Source organism: Anser brachyrhynchus (assembly GCF_964034855.1).
Source record: "Anser brachyrhynchus genome assembly, chromosome: 15".
Taxonomy (NCBI): Eukaryota; Metazoa; Chordata; class Aves; order Anseriformes; family Anatidae; genus Anser; species Anser brachyrhynchus.
In genome coordinates this window covers 7546474-7570504 of record NC_137733.1, presented here as the reverse complement: position 1 = coordinate 7570504, position 24031 = coordinate 7546474, and the positions used below count along the sequence as shown (strand labels likewise).

Here is a 24031-nt window from a genome sequence, read left to right as displayed (position 1 = left end):
TGAGTAAGAATACTTTTAGTCATTTCAGAGAAAGTTCATTTACACTTCGTTCAATTTGACCTTTGTCTGTAAAGATAAAACATGAGCTATCTAAATTAAGCTGATAGGGTTTTAGAAAAGATATTGCCTCTGTACTTCCCAAATATTGCACCTCACAGGAGTTTTCAGACTCAAATTGCCATTACTGCATTTGAGGATCTTAGAAAAGCTAAGTACTTTAACTAAGTCTGCAGATTTGAAGGACATTGGTTAAATTGCATAAAACTATGCAGATGGTTTCATTCAGAATTTAAATGGCTTTTATTTCATCTATCTTAATTCACCTTCACTGTAATTTAGATCAAACCAAATTAAGATCAATTTAATTTTGGATAACATTGCCTATACGGAGATTTAGCATTGCTTAAGTTGTTAAAAATAATTCAGTCCCCACATAGACACCCTTGCAGGATGTAATTACACATTAAGCAGCAAAACCATTAAGAAATGGCCACGTCCCTCTGACATCTTCTGCCCATGCCAGCTGCACCTGTCCCCCACACTGTGGCTTGTCACCCACAGCTCTGAAATGATCCAAAGGGAAAACAACCTTCCCAAGTAAAGCTGCTGCCAAGAGCAGTGTGTGGCACCATCCCACACTTGGCGGTTACGCACAACAGAGCAGAAAAGCTGGGCTGACCAGTCATTCTCTTGGTGTCCGTGTTGACTGAGTCTGGTTATGTTTGATTTCCCCCCACACACACACTTCTGTGCACCCTGGCACTTACTTTAATTACTGCAGAGCACTTTTCTTAATACTTCTGCAAGTCAAATTATTTAAAACAGTAAAAACAAGCACAGTCTTAAACAACTTTCTCAGACTTGTGACTTGATCGTAACACCTCTTTCTCTCTTCGCACAATCCATTACCTATCCGATACGCCTGGGACCAGAATAAACGCTATCCCATGGGGCTCACCCATGTTTAACCACAACTGTATAGCACTCCACTGTGCTGTTTATGCCAGTTTTAGTGCCTCAGGAAAGAAAATCCAGATTATGATGCTCTTGAAAGATATTAGTGTCCAGATGAAATCACCTGCAGCTGCTGTTAGCATTACAATTCCTTGGTGCTTTCAAATCCATACAGCCAAGGACCATTTTACATACAAAGTAGTCACTACTTTATAACACAAAACTGCCAAAAGATGCTTCAAAGGTCTGTTACGGACCATTTTTCTTTGAACTGCAGTGCCTGCTAAAGTAGATGCAAATTTCATTGAAGTTGTATTTGATTTTGGCTCACAGCTTCTCACAGAGAGAACAAAATATGTAAAAGACATCATGCTTGCCAGATTAAGGGTTCCTGACTAGCTGACTCAAATACAGATGGGAAACACAAAAGCTAAGCTTTGATTTCTGTTGGAATAAGTATACGAACATATCTACGTTCACAGTAACCTCTTCGGTATCACCTCCCAGTAGAGTCTAGCAAGCAGGAGGACTCTCTGGTCTGCCTCACAGGGTTTTCAGTATATGAAAGCTGATTCACAGTGTTGAGATGATGCAGGTAATGTTACGAGCTCATAGGTCTGGTCTGTGCAGGATAAACTTCAGGCATTAATGCATGTATATATTGCTACAGTTGCCTTCACATCCAAGCTGAAATGATGTGTTTCATAAAAAACTTGGAGACAAAGGCAACTCTAGCAACATATAAAACTCCATAATGCCTGAAGTTTATCCCACACAATTTTAGAATACAAGAGCTGATGTAAGAATCCGCAAGTTCTCATCAACACCAAGGGGTTTATTTAGGTTTGAATAAATATCAAGGCTGTGCATCAAACCATGCCCTCGTTATGCAGAGGCATATGAATTGTTTACCGACTGAATCTGAGAGGTCCTGCTTTAAACAGGGAGTTGAAATGACCTCCAGAGGCCCTTTGCAACCTACACCCCTCTGCAATTCTACAAATAGCCACAACTGATGGCAGCATGTAATTATAAATCAGAAGCAACTTCTTTCAAATAGGAACTATTCTAACACGGCGACCGTTCTATTAACATTAGTTCCAAACTTCGGGTAAAACACCACCACCATGCCCCTGCCTGCTCCCCTCCACCCCCACCAATTCTGCCACATTCAGCTAAGACACTGGGGATGGTCTAGCGACCCGAGAGGGCTGTTGGCTTTCCTACGCAAAGGGAACCTTGCGACTTGGCACAGTTAAAACTGCCAGATACAAGGGCCACAGTTACAAATGTTTACACATGGAAAAATCATCCAGTGTTATTAAGTTCCTTCTTGTGCATGCTTAACAAAGGAAACTGGGTGCACAGAACACCAGCACAACAGAAAATTATCTTAGTGTTCTCTGTATCAAAATCACCTCAGTGCTGCATGTCTATTCTTTTACTTGTAGCTTTTACAACAAAGTGGTTATTAAATTAACCACCACACTTGCTGGTAAGACAGAAGGAATTTTTAATCAAACCCCACTAGGTAAGGGGATTTTACCCTAGCAAAGATGTAAAGAGAGAAGTCCTATATTAAAAGCTGTACTCAGAGTAATGCAAAAAACAATAAAACTGTCTAGTCTGAGTTTCGATGTAGACGGATTTGTTGAAGGGTTGTTTTTGTTTCTTTTTTGTTTTTCTTTTTACTTTCGCAGGCATTGCCATATATGTGTACAAAGTTTACATCTTTCAGATAATATAGGTGTTTCAACTTTCAGCAGAACTTTAATTTTATGGGAAAACACACCTGAGGAATAACAGACAAAGGAAATTTCCAGGTCTGGACACCTCTGTCAACACTAGTGCTTTACAAAATACTGTACTCAGCAATGCTCAAGTGACAAGTCCAGCTGCCACTGATTTTAACTGAGCTGGGTTTTCCAGAGGCTTTTACTATCTCTCCCTCCTTCCTATGGTCTAGTCTGAAGCAATTTCAGGTAGAGGATTCCCTTGCTGCTGGAGAATCATGATTTCAAGCCTACTACGTGACACCTTCCTTTTCTTGTGAAAATAGCTGTGAAGTTCACAACAGTTCCGTTCAAAAGAATCTTAGTGAAATCAGATCTTAAGCTGACAGGTAACTATAATCTCACATGGCATTAATGGAGTCTTCCTCAATTGAAAAAACGTGTCTAATTCTAACACATTTGTTTTGCAGAAAAAAAATCAATGCCATTAATACTTTTGTAAACAAGTGGGGTCAGATTCAAACAGTCTGACCAACTCATGACAGGGTGCATTAATCAAAAGTCTATCATTTACTATATCATCATTGTGACATTTTTACAAGAATCAATATCCTGGATAATGTCATGCTTTTATTACTAGCTGCCCTTCTAAAACAAGTCCTGTTCCACTCCAAGCCCCACATCTCCACCTTTTTTTGTAGTAAGTGGATGTGATCCCATTGTTATTTTCAGAGAAGTAACTTCATTAAAATTAATACTACTTGAATCCATTGAAATAATTCTCTGCCTACTCACTCAAGGGCATTTGGAATCCAGAGCATTAGGTTGAATTAGTGGCTCACTTTTCCTATTGCTCCACCTGAGATCATCTTTGATATTGCTAGAAGCAATAAACATTACTAATCAAACATTTTATTACTATACAACTAAATTCACTAACGGTTCTAAGTATTTTGTATGAAATAAGCAGTATAGGAAACATGAGGTGGCTCAAGTTTTCTAGGATTTCAATTATTTATTATGTACTTCAGTTAAGTTTCATTTGACGTTTCCTAATCAGAAATCCAACGATCCCTATGACAAATAAAAAGCAAAGAGCGTACAAGCTAATTTAATTTGAAGAGCAAGTCAGTTCAGTTGAACATTGAAATCTATTTTATGTATTTTCAAATGAGCTCATTTGCAAGCAGTAATGTGTCAGTTTCTCCTGCTTGTCCCTCATTTCTCTGTCACCCGTCACAGCAAAAATCATTAAAAGATCAAAATTTAATCACATAGAAATTAAGGTCACTAAGAGGCATACAATGGATGCCACTCCCTTATGCGAATTTGGAAGCTTTCTATTTCCTAGGTTATCAAGCCATTTGAAAAAGCTTATCACCTGCTCACAGAAAAAGTCATAATTTACATGAAAGAAGGATCTCAGCATGCAGTGTTGATAGCAAGGCTCCACAGCCGATTTCTGCTGCAAAGCCTGCCATTGGAGACCAGGATAAAATTTTATTTTGGCTGAGAGCTGGCTAACTGCAAACCTGAACACCATCTTATTTTTTAAGAGCACTCATTCCATTAACATCAAGGTTCAGCAAATAACAGGAGATTTTGCTGCGTTCCTTGTACTGTAACCCCTCAAGGGCAATGGGTTTTCCTCATAAAAATTGTTGTATTCCAAAAGCTTGAGATTTCCTGTGTAGCTGCAATATATTTCAGGTTGCTGTTCTCCAATTACTACTACTGTGCATCTAGAATAATTTCACCACAGTATGAAGTGGGTACCAAATACTATGAAGGCATTTGGGCTGTTGTGTGTCCTCTGTGCTTTTTTGTATGGCTACATAAGACGCAGGGGACAGAAAAGTGCGACAGTTTGTCTCCCACTGTTCACTGTTGAGGTTAAAATATTTATATTCAATTAAAAAACAACTTCGAAAGCAGAAGTGGCAAGTATCACATGCCACGTGATGAAAGTTTCTCATTTAGATATGCTGACCTCTTTGTCCTGTGCACAGCTACAGTCACTACAAGTTCTGGGGGAGTTTACAGATTTATGTGAACCATAGTTTCAGTTGGTCACTCCAGGCTACGTCTTAAAACGAAATTCCTAACTTTTTAACCAGACCAGAAGATAAAACCAGAAAAAATAATTGCATATGATATGAAAGATCTACTGAAACAGCAGGTTACTGTTTGAACTTCATTGTAAAAATAAGTCCCTTTCAATGTTAAGTTTCTGCTTCCGTCCCAAACAATCAGATTCAGAGATCAAGACAGCTAGAAAAGGCAGCTTCAATACAGTGTTCAAAAACCAAACCTCAAGAGACACTGCCATCTCCACCTGCAGAAGTGACTATAGCACAACTCCGGGTGTTTGCCAGTGTAGGCCATCATGAAATTGGCAGAGAAGTGGCAGATCCTGACATTTTAATTGAGATGAAAACAGAGAATGAGAGTAATGAAGAGGTGGAATATGGGCAATAAAAATGTACCCACATCACATATGCCAAGTAAACAGAAGAATGCCTGGTACCTCAAGCTTGGGTCTTGAGAATAAGGAAAATTGCACAAAATTAGCTGGTGCGTACATTGCAATGGACAGCCTCAAGCAACACACTAATTTGCTGGGTTACAAAGGTTACAGACCACAAAACCCAATTAAGACAAAACTACCTGGAACAGAACTAGCTAAACATGTACATGAAAGAGGTAGTGCACATGCAGGAAGAAAAAGTGCAATATACTTGATACTATTTTGTGTCTTTTTTTTTTTGCGCCTTTCTCAAGGGCCAATAACCACAGTGATTAACCATAAGCCCTCCTTGTACCACAGAACTATTTACAGAATTTGTATAAAATGCACTGAAAACAAAAAAAAAAGTTTTGTTTGGGTTTTTATTTCTGTTTTTAAACAGTTTCTTCATCTTTTTACGTTCAGAAATGCACTAAAACATCATAGCATTAGACTTCTGGCAAAACAACAACAAAAACCACACAAAACACCATACTATAAAACCATGGAGCTTGCATGTACGTACAAGATCGCAGCAGAGTCACCTTACAGCTATTAAGAATTACTTCTCTGTATCCTAAAAGGAATTAGGGAATGGCTTTCACATAGGGAGCCCACAGAATTCAATATTGTTTTTCTCTGCTGACCTGATTACATGAAGTATTAATAGAAGTAGTGAAGGTTATTGCTTAACAGCAACATTAAGAGTTACATCCAAAGTTACATAGTTCCTGTTGATGACTTTTAGCACTTGGTATTAATTTCACCCATTTCTCTGCAATGCATGAAATTCTTATGTATTAATCCATTCAGATGATCTAAAGTGTCTTCCATATAGAAATCTTCAAGTGAAAATTATTTGAGGTGTCAAGTGAACAGTATTACTGCTGTAGTAGACCAGTAGAGACATGAGACATTAAATTTTAAGAAACTGACACGCCTTTTTAATTAGAAATGCCAACATATGACATTTTTATTCCCAAGAAAATTGATTTATTATAGATCCATTTAATTTTGGGAAAAAGCTGATGAGAGGAATTCTGATTCACAGTCCACAGAGGTAGATTTTCCTAACACAGTGCAGTACAGTTTCTGATCACTCATGCAGAGTAACTTGATATAAATGAAATGCACAAACCCCTGTATATCTGACTAAGCAGCAGTTGTGTAGAACAACTGATCTCCATCCCCATTCTGATTCCTCATTTCCCACCTGGGACTGTGTAAAGCACTTTTTAAGCAGTCCTTTTAGTAGTTAGAAGAAAACTAATGATTTTGCCACTAAGAGTGATTCCAGTGACCAGCAGCTGAACATTTTATCAAAATAAAAGAGACAAATTAAGAATAAACAGAATACACACACTCCTGACTTTCAAAACTTTTATACATGGCAGCATTATCTAAGAAGGGCTATTCATACACAGCAAATAGAGCTCCTTCTCCAGCTGTGTAATACTGTCCTTAAGCACTGATCAGATAGACTTAAGAGTTTGTGTTCCTGCGATTTTTTTTTCCCCTTTCAAATATCTAAGTAATTCCCTACATTAGGGTACTTAAAACACTGGATTAAACTGCTCTAATCGTCACTGTAAAAGTTAGCCCACTGATTTCAACCATGCTACAAATTTATTTTCTTCCTTAACCAAACTCATAACTGTGAGATATATGACCAAATGGTAGCCTCCCAATAAATTAATTGCAGCGGCTGATAAATCCACATAACCATAGTACAAGAGATAATTCCAGATTGGCATGTGAATTACTATTAACGTGAGGAGGAAAGGATGAGGTACACAATTCACCACTGACCAAAAAAACCCCACCAGGACTAACAGGGTACTGCTCGACTGTTTGGGGCAGTTTGGGGAGCGCTTGAGGCCAAAGCCCACCAGCAGTGATCCCTTCAGTCTGAGTAAAACAAGAGCTGGCTTATTCATATGACTGTGTGACAGTTTATATGAAACTTCGTGTTATTTTTCAACATGTAACAGCAAGTTTGTGTTTGAGCTTCTTTGCAGATAGTCAGTGCTCTCATTTTTGGAAAATATGAATGCTTCTGCAAAACAAACACAGCAAAACCTGCTCATAATGGGCACCAAAGGGACTTCTACTTTTCAACTCTTTGTAGCAGCTGCTTGAATAAAGGAGGGTAATTAGATCCCAGCACTCAGAAGGCTGAGATTAACTTACTGTGAGACATAGCTATGCCCCAAGTGAAGAAAGCAAAATAAATAGCACTGGCCTAAGGGTACCTCAGACATACTGACATAGCCTTCATGAGGTATTAGTATGGCAATTTCCACCTATGTGGGATGAACAGGTGAATCTTCTGCTGCAGTGGGGTTGGGATGTACACAGGAAGTGGTGGAGGAGTGATTTGGAGCATCTGAAACATATCTCAACTTGAATATAATATACAGGAAGAGAATCTTCAAGGGAAAGATACAGCAAGAAAGTCATAGCAAAAAAGGGAGACAAAGAGAATAATGAAAAAGAGCTAGAAGACTCTTCCAGAATTAGAGGCAAAAAAATAGTCTAAAGGTTCCTTTTGCACCTTCTTTAAATCCAAGTTATTGCTGTTGCACTACAGCTATGACTACACCGGAAGTTTCCCTGTGTCATTGCAAGTGTTTTTGCCCAAATTATATACAATGCACATATTTATTCTTCTGGTGCTTGCTTGCTGTCGTTTAAGTGGCAGTTGTTGCTAACTGTATTTCTGTATTTAGAAGGAACATTTTCCCACAGTTTCCTGTGTTGGAAAATAATCCTTGGACATTTGGCACACAGAAAATTGCAATATATCTGCACAGACACAGGTGAAAATAGAGCAAGTGACAGTACAGCAACACAGGATGGAATCTGTTCAGACCACACGCCAATCATATGGCCTAATTGTGCAGCTGATTTACCTGTAGCTGCATCACTGTGGTTACTTCCAAACTGTTCATTTTGGAAGAACTGCAGGAAAATGTTACAAAAATGATATTTACTAGGCACCACTAGTAAGTATCAAAATCTACTGAATGTAAGTGGAAGATGAAGGCAATAGGAAAAAAAAGACAGTTTGTGTCTTTTCTCCTATTGATATTCTGAGATGCCATTTCAAAAGGGCTTATCTCAAAGCATAGAGACACGTGCTAGAGGCTGGGCATAATTATTTAGGCTCACTGAGTCACAGATGTTACCTTTAAGTGGTTTGTCAGTTGTCATGCACAATCTGACAATCATGCTGAAGAGATGAAGTACAAGCAAGAACTGCACATGTACTTTCTAACTATAGTGCTGTATATTGCACTATTTGAGTACAAATCCAAAGAGCAGCTCTTCAGATTTTTATGCTAGTCAGTCATGAAACTCCAGGAGTACCATATATTCATCTGTGAAACACTGGCCTTTTGGCTTACCCACCAGGACTTACCATACAAGACCTGCAAAGCTACCACGCTTCAACTACAAAGCCAAGGATACGAAACACTCAGAATTGTTATCAATATTTTGCTGTCAGACTATGATGTCATTTCAAAGACATTTTTGCACAAGTCTGTCCTTAACAGACAGTTAATCTAATCTTAACAGCCTGGATATTTCTAGTCATGATGCATTTATAAAACTGTATATGTCACTAATCTAAAAGAGTTCGCAGACACTCTGGAGGACAGAATCAAAATTGTTTTGAAATCTGTTCACTGGCGAACTCCATCTTTTCATGGGATCTGTGATGACAAAAAGAGTCAAGGTTGACAGACTGGAAAATCTCTTGCTTTGCTGCAAAAATATTGATGCCCTAGCATCTGCTAAGCCCACCTCTGCAGGTATTTGTTCTGCCCCTCCAGCAGGAGGTACAGCAGGGAGTCAGCACGAAGTTTTCTCTGTAGCACTGTGCTGTACCTCAGGATGTCTGAGACTAGTAAACACAGAATAATTCACTAATTTTTCTTCAGTAACAAATTTAACCAAGTTAGAGTTGATGTAAATTTGTACAGTGACAAACATTAGGCTACTTATGAATTTTAATTTGATGATAATATTTCCGAGGGCAGAGCAATGAAGCATCACTGCTTGCAAACGAGGAGACTAATACTGTGGTATTCTTAGTCAAATGTAGCTACCTCAGCTATTATAAAATAGCACACTATGGTCAGTTATATAGCTGTGTCCAATGTCTTCTAAATCACTTTAAAGAATCCCATAACAAATACTTCGGATAGAATAACAATGGTAAATCCTACAGAAATAAATCACATTTACAATCAAGACCTACTACTTTCATTGTTTAGACTTGAAGTGACAAGGATTAGAATTTCAGTGAAGCTTTAAAGAACACATACACAATCCTAATGCAGTTTGTCATTTCCATATATTTTCAAAGAGGTCCTTACAATGTTCTTAACTTTTTTTTTTTTAATACCACAGCTATGCCTGATTAAGGTAGATAAACATATTCAGAATAATTCACCTCAATTCATTCCTATAAGGAAAATAAAGTGGAAAAAAAAAGTGTTTTAAGCATACTTGCCCCTAACACATGCCAGAAACTATGTACTAGTAACAGTTGCTTTGAATACCTTAAAAGAATACTGGCTGGACACCCGAAAACAGTTTTAACTTCTTCATTTAAGCCTCTGAATCCCTGAAGCCAAACACTTCACTCAGAAAATATTGTAAATTTCTTAAATAAACAAGTTTATCATATTTAAATATAACTGCACAATTTTAAGAAATATTTAATACATTTAGTCTCCTGACATGAGAGGACAGATCTTGCTCAAGCTTTCAGTGGACACTGACTTTAAAAATATGTATCAGCCAGCTAGCTTGAAACATGATTATTCTTAACATGAAATTTGGCCATTTCCTGCACTGAGATATTGAATATTCAGTACAAAACAAAATGACAAAACACAAAAAACACCTTAGTAACTCCAACTTACAGGTATTATTAACAGTTGAATCATCACAAGGTACCTTTGGATAGTTATAAAAAACAGACTGCATAAAAATTCACAAGCTGTTTTCAAATTTAAAACAAATAAAGTCCCTGCAAAATAACAAGTTAAACATGCAAATTCTTCTAGTTACAGGCTTTAAAGTTAAACAAATAAATCATCCTCTGAACTCAGTTTAGGAGAAATTAAAATTCTCTCACCTGAGAATTCATTTGGGGTTATTGTTCATCGTTTCCAATGCCACTGCCTCCTATGGGCTTCTTTTTGTAAGAACCTTCCAGTCAGGAAGTATACAATCCTAGTGATAACAAAAAAGTAAATAGATTAAACATGTTACATTATGGTAACATAATTTACAAAAATCAATAGAAAAGTATCCCAGAGGATACTCAATATGTCGTATCAAATTAAACGGAAATGCAAAAACTACCTTTCTGCTTTCTAAGTGCAGAATGAGTCCATGCCAGAAGTGTACATTCCTTCAAAGGACACATCTGACACAAGAGTCCTAAGTTACTAATGGATAGAGAGAACAGTGAATTAAAGACTTGCAAATTAGGCAAGATTGGGAAACGTAATTTAGATGATGGAGTATCTTTGGGGTTTTCACTGAAAAGGAACATACGGAACATATAGACAATCAGTGTCAGATTAACATCTAGATACGATAGGATCACTGAATACACTCCTGCACCATTCAATACTGTTTCATCACACCATGCCCATAAGGTACCTTCCAAATAATTCTTATCAGAGAATGAGCTAATTAACTGAGCAGAAAGACATTCAGAAACTCCTGTCAGTATAATTCAATGATTGAATCTGGCACATAGATTTTAATGTTTTTTTGAAAAAAATAGGTAAGATTTTCAGTTAGTGTATGTTAAGTAGAGATTTACAGATTTCAAAGGCTAACAGTTTATACTACCTAGGATCTGGACAACTATTTCAACAAGTAATGTTTAACTGAAGACTTAACAGATGTTAGTCTCCTCTCTCAAAATCCAAAGGCAAGGAAAAATACCTTCCAAAACAGTCCTGTTTACAATTTTGTCTCAAGGGAGGAAAAAAAAAATACTTCACTAAAAAGCAATCAAGAAAAACAGTTTCCTATTCACAGGAGCTAATTATGTTTACCAAAAAAAAGGAAAAAACTCAGAAATGACTTTCAGTAAAATGCAAATAGTAGCAGAGGGAGATAAATAAAACCCAATAGAATTGCTTGGTGCGATGTTGCAATCACAGCTTTAAGGAGCTGAAAGAGAATAAAAAGAAAGCTGCTTTCCAATAACACAGAAATAGTGCAACAACTAGCCAGTCAACAGAGGCAGAAAATGGGTAACCAGAGGAGAGTGACAAAATCGGCTTTTACTGACAGAGAGAAAAAGAAGATAAAAAGGGAGCAGAAGACACTGATGCAAAGAAGTATTTGTAAACACTAGATAAAGAACAGCTGAAGACAATAACTCAGGCTATAACATGGCTGATAAAGCAGCCCTGCAACATTCTAATCACCTGCAGTCCCCGGACTCCCTTTTTTGAGAGGAACAAATAACTCATCATTTTCATAGAGCAGTAAATTTTGTGCATAACTTTGAAGTGCTCAAATAAGATGTTTCCCTTAGGAATGCAGATAGTTTCCAGGTAACTGAGAAATGGACACTGGAAATAGAATCACGACGCAGTTTGGATAGAAAAATTCCCATATGGAGAGACTCCAACAGCATAGAACTTCATCATTATTAGACTCCTCCTGGTGCCCAGAAGCAGCATCACTTATACTGTTTGACCCCTCACTGGTAATTTCTTATCGTTCCACCTCACCTAAACGTGAAGAGGGGATGTAATATAAGAGAAGAACAATCAGACACACATTATAAGAAAGAAGTCTCTCACAGCTACCTAAGGATACACAAAATTCAGCAAAGGATTTTTCAGAGGTATTTGAGCATTTTAACTTGCATCCTTCCTAAAGAGCAGACAAGTCTCAAACAGATTTACATGTAACCAGTCTCCCACCCATACGTTTGGTCAAATAAGGGCTTCAGAACCCACCTAAAGGGACATGAATCTAGCTAAAACAGTATGGCCAAGGCCCAGAAGGAAATGTCACTTCAATACTATTAAAACCTGTCTCTAAGCATTTGCCTTCATTGTGTTTAAGTGATTCTGAAGCACAGAGAAATATATGGATGGACACTGGGCCAATAATAAATTCAATAGCAACGTAGCCTCAGAATGCAGATGGATGAAAAACGTGTTAGAAACATATTAGGCACAATAAAATAATTGAACTTTAGTCTCTGAATAATTACTTTGTTACTAACTGACATTAATTGCACCTTTCCTCTCAAATTTCTGTGAAGTTATTCTCAATCGCATAGTTTCTAATTTGCTCAAAGCCTTGTGAAGCAGCAGCCTGTGCAGTACCACAGGGCAATGCTTCCCATAGCTCCCCCCTGTTCCATTCTAAATGACTCTTCTTTGCACAGATTTCATCCCTCTTTTCTATACATGTATATGAGAAGTAGAGACTTTATACCTACTAAAGACTTTTGTCATTTACATAGCATATCAAATGTTAAAGCTGGTGTTAAGGAAGAATAAGAATTCAGAGGTTGGAGAAGGCATTCTAGTTGTTGCTATACATAAGAATATCCACACATACTCCCATTAACAGTAACAAAAAAAAAAAGAATAGAGGTTTCAGTCTCTTCTCTGATCATACAGTTCTAAAACTGTCCCAGAACTGACAAACAGCACGCAATTAAATGAACTAGGTCAGAACAGGAACAGAATAGGGATCAGATCTCTAAACCTCTCTGGAAAGTGCCATACCTGCACACATGTTGATAGGACAGTTCCCTTTACTACAGTGATTATATTGCAAACCATTTACAACTCTTTCCTAGACTAACAAAAAAATAAATGCACTTGAATAGAGCTTCATTCACTGAGAGCCTACCAGTTCTTTTTGCACAAATTCTTCAATTCATAAGAGATTCCTAAGTATTTCCACTGGTCTGTTTGGTCCTTTGCTTAAAAGTAATCACAGTAAATTTTTTTTTGTACATCTGGCAAAATTGCACCAAACTTATTACACATAGCAGAAGACTATGTTTTAGCAGTTAGCAATACATCATATTTTATTGTGGGTAACAGCAAAATTCAGTTGTGGCTGTCCCAAAACTCTCTATAAACAGACAATCATTCCCACTCTTACAACTCCTGCCTTTTGCTTCTTCAGTTATATTTACATTCCAAGAGAAGCCAAGATAAACACAATTAGGTGACACTAAGTAATTTTTAGGGACTAAATCATTCAACATGAACAAAAACGACAATATAAGACACAATCCATGTGTGTATGCAGATTTTGTTTGCGTGTGTTGGTTGTTTTTTTTAATAGGTTTTTCTGCTAGATTTCTGATCTGGAAACTGTATATTGGGAGCCTTAGATCAAGATGCTTAACAGTTACATTTAATGAAAAGAACACGGGGTGATGGGTGGTTTAATACCCTTATTGAGCATTGATCAGTTATTAGGAGAATCTTGAAGCATAGCAGCAGCAGGTCCTTGTTTTGAACCATTTTGACCAACAGAAAGACTTGGACGTGGTCTGTTCTACAAGGAAGAAAATATTGTTTTCCAGCATGCCGTATGTGATTTGGTGTTCTTTGTTACCTTGTGTATTTTTTTGCAAGACGCCTGCCAATTTAGCATGGTAGCAAGTCTCCAGCAGAAACTGCAAATGGAAAAAGAGCTGTAACCTAGGAAACTTTTCTACACTAGCACTTCTTATGCTCTGAGTGAAGAAGAGTCAGTTGAAAGAACCCACAACTCTCAAATTCAAGTCAAACATGAAAATTTTGCAGTTATCAAGTCTTAACTTGCTGAGATTCACTGTGCCTGTTTTAAGTTAAAAATGTCCCCCTGTACAAGGGCAGAAATCTACCCCACTTGCATATCTTTTTAGAGCCTGCCTAAATCCAATATTTTTATTGTGCACCCATCATTTGACTAATTATCTTTCCCTCCAATTAACCACAATTTTCTAGTTCAGTTGAATTTACAATGTTTCCCATAGTCTCCTGAGAACTCAAGATTTGAACAGTGCTATTGCCACACATCAGTTGACCTTAGATACACTGGGTTGGTTTATTGATGAAGTATCAGGGTACCATTAGGATGAGAGGTACACAACAAATATTCCTATAGCCATCAGAGCTTGTTTCTGCCACAATATTTAAATCTTCAATGCATACCTTAAGCATATATACAGGTTTTATTAAACTTACGTACTTAGTCAAGCATTTAAAGGTAAAACTCAAGCTTAGAATTATTGAAGAGTAAGTGCTAGGTGATTATTAAATCTCTTATCTGTAAAACATGCAGCTTGTTTTTGATAACTAATATTCACAGCTTTAAAGAGACATGCAGCAAAATAAGCAAGCTACTTAATCATGGGATGCACACATTTTTCATCCTCCTTTCGAACAAGCCAGTAAATCACAGCAGTGGTGCTTTCCTACTGTTTTCTTACTGCTCTAACCTACGTGTGCTTATTTCCAAGGACGTTCTCTGAACTTTCTATCTTTTTGTACAGCAACATTGTTAAAAGAACATCTAAAGTAAAAGAGTAAACGACTTTGTTGGTTTAAATCCTAGAGAAAGTTTTAAAAAATTAGATCGGTAGAGGAACAGTATCTCTTCTTTTGGAATCTGCTACAACAGCGGGTGGGGGGGATATGACACCAAGATATGAAGTATTAAGTACCTTCCAAGGTCTGAAGTCATAATATAGCCACATTTGCAACTGTATTCTCCAGCTCCACACGAGTGTCCATGTAGGGTTTCTCCTCACTGTGGACTGCAGTCCTCCCCAACCTTTGTCATGGCAAAGTCAATACTCAACATTACCTCTTCATTTGCTTGCAAACTTTACAAGTACGCTAAAATTCCCCTACTATTAAGCCAGCAACACTAGAACATTGATTTCTTATAATAAGTCAACCTAAAAAAAGTAAACTTTTAACATTTATTCTCCTCAGGTGTTTCATAGTTGTTAAAGAAAAAAAGACAAATTTAATCATAAGGATAGTGCTGAAAGATCACTGAGTTGATAAAAAAAATGCTTGAAGGTTTTCCAAGGCATAGGACTGCGTCACTTAAGCATTTAATTCCTATTGGTCTTAATAGAACTCAGGCACCTCTGCTCCTTCATGGATCTGAAACTTACATTCTTAAGGCCTTTCAATCATGGTGAAAAAATATACCCTATGACTTGCTAAATAAGTTCACTCTACGTTGTATTTATGTCAGCTTTCATATGGGCAATGCTAGTGAAGAGAACAGCAATCATTTTCATGTAGCTTGGGGCTTGAAACAAGCTCCCACTTATACAGGAGTAAATTCAGGGTAATTCCATTTACTTCATTTGATTGGATCTGGCCTCTTGCCTCTGACACTGCCTGTGGTAACAACTGTAGTGTAACATTTTTTTCCCCTCCAAAATAAGATTGCATTTTAAGGAGAATGCTTACTAAGAGGAATGTCAAGTTTTTGTACCATTTAGAGATTGCTAGCCTATGTGGATATTTAAGCAGAAGCAACCAAAATTATATTTCATGAAGGAGAGAGGGAAAATTATGCAGTCACAATGCCCACTAGAGAATACCTGCCCTGTATACACACAGTAAATCCCATCACCACAAATAACAGCAGCAAAAAAGGAAGTCTAACCACATAAGATGCCTGTAGTTATGTCATCACAAAAACTATATTGACAAGGGCAGAAAGAACTGTGCTAAGGCTTAATACTCTAGTAGTTAAGATCAAAAAAAGTCCAATACCAAAACATCTTTCCTGGCATGGCGAATTATTTTTACTTCTTGTTTGCTCCGACATAACTATTCCCAGTGGCAGCCTGCCAGGCAGGAGCAGGTGTACAGCTGTTCCTGTGCCAGGTAATACATTGCCAGAAAGGGGAGCCAATCCTGAGTACTTAAAAAACACCTTCTACCACCCCTTTAGCAGAAATTCGAATTTGGCATATCTTTGTGTCACCACTCTTGAAAATTTTGGTTTTGCTAATTAAAAATACAAATAGTCCATAATAACTTACTTACAGTTCCCTGTGATAATTATTCTTTCCACTGAAAATTATGGCAACTGGAATCCTCTGCACCACAGCACATACTGCAAACGCCAAGAAAGAAATCAAAGTGTGTCATCACTGTTGATAGAAGGATAAATATAGTTGAAGTCAGATTAATATTTCCAAGATTACTCATTTCTACTTCAAAAGAGAAGCAAAGATCATGTGCAAAATGACAGCTACCCATCTGGGACTAGAAAAGTCACCATATGGATGTCTTTTTTCTAATTATAGATAAATTTCTGAACTAAGGGATTTAAAAGTAGAGATTTGTTAGTTCAAAAATATACTTCCTCTCCTCCCTCATTCAGGCAGTCCTTTGGTGCTGGTTAATCAATCAAGCAAAGCTTTAGGAGCTTTGCTTCACCTTTAAGAAGAGAGATTTTTCCTACTTTGTGTAATACACAGTCATTTTTGTAGCCCTATTAGAGGAAATTTGTTGCTTTTTTTTTTTTAAATAGGCCAGAGGAACACTTATAATCCTTTAGCCTAATGTCCTCCATATCAGAGGCAATGAGATTTCCTTACATGAACTCCTTACCTATGTATAATATCTTTACCTGAACACTGAACCATACCTTTACCATATCTTTACCTGAACCATACACTCCTGAAAAACATCCCAAGTAGATTAAAAGATATTCCAATAACATAATTATCACCCAAGGTAAGCTGTTCCACGAGCAATTAATTTACATAAATGATTAAGTATGTATTCTTAACTTCGTGCAAGTTGGTTCTTTTTCCACTACAAGATTAATTTTTGTTGTATTTTGTCTGCTGAATTGACTGATTAATCCTCTATCAAATTACTGAATGGGATGCATGTATTTATAAACCAATCATATTCTTCTTCAGAGCTTTGGTTTGATACACTAATAAAGTGGGCTTCTTGACCTTGGGACATGTTTTCTATACTTTACATTAAGGGTGGGGAAAAAAAAAAGCTCCTCTGAACCCTGCAGCTTTTGGCCTCCCTCTAGAACTGCAAACACTACATAATATTCCAATAGCAATTATAGCTGTGCCAACTGCAGAGGCTGAACAGTCTTTTCATGCCTGCTTAGCATTTCATAGCATTTATACATGGATTATATTAGCCTTTTTGTCATCAAGGTAGAAATTAACTTCAGCACATAAAGGTAGCTGATATGAAGGAAACTGCAGGAGTAGTCAACGGGGACAAACAGGCTTTTTCTAGAAGCCCAGAGCACACATGCCATGCTCATGACGTCCAGGGTAACCTCTTTTTCCCCCCTCTACTGGCTATGCTAAGTTAGGCAGAACAAGTACACTGAATATCATCCCCTCTCCAGGGGGAGTTTAAGACACATAACAGCATCTTTGGCTGCACTTAACGCACATGAACCAGCAAATTTCTGGTTACCATACAAGTCAGCATGTATAAAAACATTTTTTTTTTTTAAGCTTTTTTCCTTCGGTCCTGGTAAAGTCTCACATTCTGTCCATAGTTAAACTGAGCACCTACCACTGTTACACACAAGATTAGTCCCTGTACCTGCCCTAGACATACCTGAATATCCACCTCACACATTGCGAACAGTTGTATTGTGAATAGTTGTCTGACATCTATACAAGCAGTGAGATAGAGGTTGAAATAGCTGATGGAAATGGCAAATGCACCTGACCCATTTAGTTTATATAATATAGCAACTTCACTTTGCTGTTGTCTCAGGAGCTAGTGCTTCCAAGAAAGGAGGCTGCCTGGAGGATCAGGGAAGGTGCTTTCAGCAGCTCGTGAGCAAGAGCCTATGCTCCAGCTGCTCCCATTTCTTTCCCCCACAGCCCAAGTGAGGGAGGGGAAAAACAAACAAACAAAAAAAAAACAACAAACGGAAAGAAAACAATTCTTATGTGACTTCAAATACGTGTGACAATGATCTAGCACAGTGACTGTCCACTGAGTAACATAGTTCTCAATTTGAGCATGATCGAAATGGATTTCACATCTTTTATCTGGGCCATGATCCTTATTCCATTAAGGAGCTGGTCTAATACAGCATTTTTTCCTCTAGCTGTAATACTGCACCACTTCACTGTGAGATTTAGCACAGTCCTCATAACTGGAGCCTTATTTCCAGTCATGTTGTTACGAACATCTTAGTGTCTCATACTTTATCTGCACCATGAGATCTGGAAGTTTAACCATGCATAAAAACCTTTTGGCTGTTGCAATAACACTCTGAAATGAAGCATGTCCGTCTCCACACAGGCCACAGCACACAAAGCCATCTTATACCACTTTACTCCTATTAGCTTCAGGTTTTCCTCTACTTATGATAGAGTTTTACACCCTTGCTTTCAATAAGCCAAATTACAACACACAAATAATACAGTCCTTCAGGGAGGGAAAAAAAAATGAAGAAAAAAAAAGCCTCTGATTTCCTAGAGGAAAGAGCAAAAAGTTACTCAGAACAAGCTACTGCACTGAAGCCTTATGGAGGATGATCTAAAATTCAGCTTCACACTCAGTCTAACATCTACCCCATGACCAGGAGTAGTAGTTCTCCTTTGCAAAATAGTCGTAAATGCCCTAAAATCCTATGTCTATGTTCTAAGGTATCTGCTTTTGAACACAAAACTAACCTGCATTTGCCCTAGTCCCCTCCCCCCACATGGCCTCAGCAGCCACCTTAGCTCACAAGACCCTACTATATTCAAACTCCACCCATTTTCCTGAGGAATGGTTTTTCCCTCCCCTCAGGCCCTGAAAAAAAATATCAATTATATTATCATTCTATTATAGCTCCCTATTAATTTTAGTCTCACTGTGGCTCTCTATTAAATCCTCAGCCCTTTCAAATGCTTCTAGAATCACTTACAGATAAAGCAGTCAAGCTCCCACTGCTCAATACGCATGCAGTGCAGTTTCCATAGCTCAGCAGTAGACTAACCCCTCCAAAACCATAGCGAGTTAGACAGCAGGGTACAGGCACCTTCTTTTACATCTTTTCCATGGCTGCTGAAAAACAGGCTCCAGCTTTTCTGGGCTGACTATTTCTGTGCCCTCAAGCCCAGCCTCCTGCAGAGCTTCTTCACCTGAACTGCCCACAGCTACCCCCGGAGCCCCCTGACAGGGCCCAGGTCCCACCTTCCCCACCTGCAGCCTTTTGTGTCTCATCCCCTTCAGCTGGGACTTCTAGCATTTTCTTTGGAAGGCTCAAATTAGATTGAGGCCTAGTCATTTTCACAAAAAGCTTGATGGGGGGAGGAGGGAGAGGGATGTGGGTGTAGTAACACAGAGTTTTTGAATATGTTGCTTTGAAAATCATAGTGAGATGCACAGAAAGGCATGAGAGGTCCCAGGTTTCACAATAAGACCCCCAACCATTAATACAATGACCAAAGAGCTGCCTAATGATGACATCTACAGAAATATTCAGGATAAGCTCCTGAAAACCTCACCTTTCATGGGAGTCGGTAGTTTGCATGCTCCTGAGAGGCTCTATCTGCTTCCACCTGAAGTTACAAGGCAGAACTTCAGGCACAGCACAAACTTCTGTATCCCCCACTTTGGCTTTGTTCTCTACCAGGCCAGCGTCTAAGCCAGATGATAATGCAGCAGATAATGCTTTAGAGCAAGTTTGTCCAAGCATTTTAATAAAAATATCTAGTATTTTATGGTGATACATATGGCAAACTAACTTGTAGGAAGCTAAAATCCGATTTGCAGATTTCCCAGAGATGTCACTGAGTTGCAATAGAAATTGGGTTAGTTCTTTGCTACTTCTCAGAAACTTTATTTTGCTGATGATGGTTTCTTTTGCACTCAACTGTAGGGCTATTAGAACTAGCTAAGAAATTTAACACAAATTTAACATTTTCTACTGAAGAAAATATCTTGCCTAATCCTCTGATGTTTTCCTCTGTCTTAACATGAGGCGAAAGGAAGGAGGAAATCCTTTAGAAGAAGAGACTAAAAGGGAATTTTTGCCTGTTTGGCCTTATAAACATTGGCATTGATGGAGTTAAGGGACTGGCACTACCAAGCTGTTTAGATGGGAAAAATAAATAAATAAATAAACACAATGTGAATCATTACAACTCCAAGAAAAGAAGATATATTTGAAAATGAACAACAGCATATGCTTATGCTTCCTTAAAATTAGCTTTGGGCCACTTGTTTTTATCCCACAATAATACCAAGCATGAAACAAAAGAAAGTTTCAATACCATACATTTCCTTTAGGAGGGAGTCCAAAAGTCCAGTGGGTATGAAATAAGAATTGCCTGGGAGAAAATACATGTGAGATTTTGTTCTACCTGACCTACTAGTAATTCAGCCACTTACATACACTTAACAGGAAGTTTACTGTTTTAAATAAAGAATTTCCCTCTGTAGTGAACAGAGAAGGTGAATTTAGGCCCTTTAGATGCAATGCTAACTTTCTGAATATATCATAGAATGGTGTGAGTTGGAAGAGACTTTAAAGATCTTCTAGTCCAACCTGCTGCCATGGGCAGGGACACCTTCCACTATACCAGGTTGCCCAAAGCCCAATCCAACCAGGCCTTGAACGCTGCCAGGGAAGGGGCACCCACAGTTTCTCTGGGTAGCCCGTTCTAGTGCCTCACCACCCTCATAGTAAATAATTTCTTCGTAATGTCTCATCTAAATCTACCCTCATTTAGCTTAAAGGCATTAACCCTTGTCCTATTGCTACATACTCTGAAAGTCTTTCCCCATCTTTCCTGTAGCCCCTTTTAGGTACTGGAAGGCAGCTATAAGGTCTCCCCAGATCCTTCTCTTCTTCAGGCTTAACAACCCCAACTCTCTCAGCCTGTCTTTATAGGAGAGGTGCTCTAGCCCCATGAATATGCAGATATATTTAGGAGGACAGGGTTTAAGGTCATAATCTGTCAGCTCATCCGGAAGTGTTAGTTAAAAGGTACCTAAGGACAAATGGGATGGCATGGTGGGGAGTGTTTGGGCACGTAAATGTATGGGTATAAAATCTTAATCACTGACAAAGCATTCATTCTGATGTATAGACCCAAAATAAAGCAATTAACAGATACACACCTATTAGGCAAAGCTATTATGATACAGACTTAATATCAGAATTCTAGTCCAGATGAAAATCAATATACTTTATCTGAAAAGAACTCAACAAAGCCCCTCATGAATTCATAAAGTGTTCCTTTGCCTTAGCACAGACTAACAAATATCAAAGTTGTTGGAATAACAAAACCTGACAACAAATACATAAAACTTTAATTGGTAAGGGTGGCCTATATTCAACTTGTCACTCTAATTTATTATCAATATCTTAAAAGGATCTTACATATCACACCATAGAATGTGCTATGTATCATCTGTTCTAAGTACCACCTCTAACCTATCTTATAGCAATGATTTTGGTAATAGGTTTTTCTGATGACTTTTTTTTTTTTTTAATTCAGCCTTGCCTGTGTGGAAAGAAGTATTTGTTTCTCTGTTTGCTACAAACAAGATTTTGGTAAGCTTTACAAGATGAAAGGTTTTCTCTTTTTCTTTCCCTTAGCAGGACATTTATTCTCTAGGCAATATTCTCATGTTTTATGTTTGTACTAAATAAAATAATTTTTATGCAATGTCATATATGTCCAATGCGTTTTGCAGACCTGTGAAGTCACAGATTGGAAAATAATGCATTTGTCTAACAGACTGACTGAACAACAGGAATTACATTCAGGCATTCTGGTTGCATGCACAGAAAAAATAAAAATAAAAAAATCAGCGCAAGCTGGCAGCTCAGCAGCCTCATTTGCACCATGTGGGGACTGGGCTAGCACTGAGCACCAAAGGGTGTCCTATGACCTGTCCCTTGTGTAGAGCCAACACAAGCGGAGCTGCTGATGAGGTGATAAAGGCTCCATTGTGGCACTGAGTTGGAAATGTGTTAACTCCAGCTACCACTGGAAATATCAGATGTCAGCAAGCATAAGGTGCTCGTAGGAGGGCTGGCAAATGAAGGCCTCTCATTAATCTCTTACAGATGAATGATGCCTTTGCTGCAGTCTTACAAAGGTGTTTAAGGAGCCAACTTGTCTTCTGTTTATTATCCATAGTACAAGAACCTGCACTGAGATCAGAGAAGCTGCCACTGGAGATGCACTCCCTCACTTCTCAGTGGAATATGTATTGATCTTATCTAGCATAGCTAGAGGAGAGGAAGAAACTTCACAGGGGGAACCTATTTCTTCTATACAGTAACCTAGAATTTTATAGTTCAAATAAGTATTCAGCCCAGCTTCTAAAAAGAATATAAATGCTAGTCTTGGTAAGTACTGATTAAGCTTTTCTTTTAAGAACTGTAAGAGCTTTAATTGTGTATTTTATTTTTTCATGTGCAAATGTATTATTACAACAATTAACAACAGATTTCTAACTTCAAGCCATTACTGTGCATGGCAATTTCTCCAAGGTCTTGATTCCAATGAAACAATCCACAAATGTCCATTGAATAAAAGTAAAACTGCCAGAGTAAGGTATTGTCAACCCCTTCTGACTCTTGTACAGATGAAAACAATGTTTGGGAATATAATGCATATTCATTTATGATATTTGCTTTCATCTGAACTTCATGACACTGTGTAGACTACTCAACAGGTGGCCACAGTAACAATAGCATTATAATGGAACAGATTTTGAAAAATTTACTTGTGCTGCATAGTATCGTACCAGCGAACTGAAAAATACTGGCCACATGGGTGCTGGAATTTGACACCTTCAGCTTTTTTCATAGTCATTACCTGTCAGTGTCACTAATTTACATAAATGGAAATGCAACTGCATCAGCAAGCCACTATTATCAAATAGTTAGAAGTAGTGATCTTCATATATTTAATGATATATTTAAATTTAAACAAAAATTTTGAAAATACTTTTTTTGAAAATCCACACAAAAATTTACCATGTTACAAAGTATTAACAATGTAATCAAAATAAATTCTACTGTTTATTCTGATATACTGTCCAGCATATACACTCTGAACAAAATGCTATGAGATGCTACACATTTGCATCTATTAAATTTAGAACATTTGATTGCTGCTGAATTCAAGCTAATATTGGAATTGATGTGTGCTCATATAATAGAAAGTTCTCATAATGCTTCTGTGGAGCAGTTCTGTGGAAGGACTGTGGAAGAAGTTTTATGCAAACATGGCACTATTATACTACAAGATGTTATTACACAGTAAAACAGTCTGACCTAGAAAATCCTAGTGATGTTTGACATGGCATTCTGTCACAGCTGTGTACACCACTAAGAACTGCTGGCCTTGCCTCATATTTTGGAATATAACACAAGCGTGGATTTCTACAAGATGCACAAAGGGTAAGTTCAGTATAGCTTTATAGGTTACTGGAGCAAAATTCATTGGTCAGAAGGCACACTTTTTGACCATGTATTCAAAATGCACTCCCAAACCCTTAGTTTCATGAAGGCTTGTGAGAAGTTAAGGCTGCCGTTCATATAGTTATGCCTTGTAGAAATTATTCATTGTTTTGACATCCAAAAAATAGCAAATATTAGTGGGTTAAACCACACCATTGTTTTTATATAGTATCATTTTAACGAAGCATTATTCTACATTGGTATGTGGTTTTGGCATTATGGTCTTAGGAATGGAAGTCAAGGGCTGCCAATAAAATGATGAAGCACAGTGTGAAGCACACAAGCTTCCCAGGAAAACTTAGTAATTTTTGACGCTTCAAAGAAAAAT

The 24031-nt window shown here is 37.8% G+C and overlaps 1 long non-coding RNA gene across 7 annotated transcripts in view; it reads right to left on the bottom strand.

The window, feature by feature from the left end:
• The window catches only part of LOC308178534, a 248288-nt gene extending 227316 nt beyond the window's left edge, over positions 1–20972 (bottom strand). For 2 of the 7 annotated variants that reach the window (XR_013939798.1, XR_013939799.1), the window contains exons 1-5: positions 19144–20972; positions 16272–16378; positions 14921–15030; positions 10343–10440; positions 8106–8154 (exon numbers count right to left, since the gene is read on the bottom strand). This is a non-coding gene — a long non-coding RNA (uncharacterized lncRNA). Of the gene's footprint in view, positions 1–7234; positions 7250–8105; positions 8155–9705; positions 10441–10572; positions 10659–13827; positions 13889–14920; positions 15031–16271; positions 16379–19143 lie in introns of those variants that run through there. The other 5 variants (XR_013939801.1, XR_013939800.1, XR_013939802.1 and 2 more) reach the window with 5 other exon arrangements.
• Between the last annotated feature and the right edge of the window lie 3059 nt (positions 20973–24031).